Source organism: Schistocerca americana, chromosome 5, assembly GCF_021461395.2.
Source record: "Schistocerca americana isolate TAMUIC-IGC-003095 chromosome 5, iqSchAmer2.1, whole genome shotgun sequence".
Classification (NCBI taxonomy): Eukaryota; Metazoa; Arthropoda; class Insecta; order Orthoptera; family Acrididae; genus Schistocerca; species Schistocerca americana.
In genome coordinates this window covers 362,805,044-362,805,999 of record NC_060123.1, presented here as the reverse complement: position 1 = coordinate 362,805,999, position 956 = coordinate 362,805,044, and the positions used below count along the sequence as shown (strand labels likewise).

The following is a 956-nucleotide window of genomic DNA, read 5'->3' as shown; positions in this document are numbered from 1 at the left end:
GGCTCATACCGAAAGCCAGTAAAACAAATCGTTTTACTGTACACAAAGTTTCCTTCCAAGATGTCAGAAGTTTCAAAACATGGTTGCCTCATACTTACAAAAAGCTTACAAACTCAGACGAAACTTCTGGTAGCTGTTTCCAGAATGAGATTTTCACTCTGCAGCGGAGTGTGCGCTGATATGAAACTTCCTGGCAGATTAAAAAAGTTTGGAAGGTAGGAGACGAGATACTGGCAGAAGTAAAGCTGTGAGACCAGGCCTGAGTCGTGCTTCGGTAGCTCAGTTGGTAGAGCACTTGCCCCCGAAAGGCAAAGGTCCCGAGTTCGAGTCTCGGTCGGGCACACAGTTTTAATCTGCCAGGAAGTTTCTGGTAGCTGTGTTCCTAAAGATGAAAGGGAGAATTTCAAGATATCCACATACAAATAATTTTGTTACAGCAGTAATGCGCCTGGAAATGTAGCAGTAAAGTGACACATTGATGGAATCATTCAGTCAATTTTCACACTGCTGAAAACAGCGCCTGCTCCTGACTTACCCACCAATTTTGTCTACCTTTCAGGAAAAGTAAGTTTATAAATAATATATTAGGCAACTGACACAAAATTACTGTTAGGTGTAACTATATTTTTTCATTGAAACGTTAACCTAAAATATTGTAGTGCAGTCTGAAATAATAAATTATTTGGCCGTTCTCCATTCGTATTTAGGTCTGAACCCTAATTCCTTCGTTATTGATTTAGGTTCCTATCAATATGCCCTAAGACCTAGCCTGGTGGGGTGTGAAACATTTTATGACAGTATTTCGCAATGGCCTACTACAGAGGCGGAATGTGCTGTGGAATTTGTTTGTGGGGATTGAGTAGCTCCTATCGTGATGATTGAAGTAGTTGATTATTTGATCTGTAGTTCTATCCCAAATATAAGAGTTTTATTTGTAAATCCTAAAAATATGGAGA

At 39.7% G+C, this 956-nt stretch overlaps 1 non-coding gene across 1 annotated transcript; it reads left to right on the top strand.

The window, feature by feature from the left end:
* The first annotated feature begins 267 nt into the window (after positions 1-267).
* On the top strand, positions 268-342 carry Trnas-cga. Its single transcript has one exon. It is a non-coding gene; the product is annotated as a tRNA-Ser (tRNA).
* The last annotated feature ends 614 nt before the right edge of the window (positions 343-956 follow it).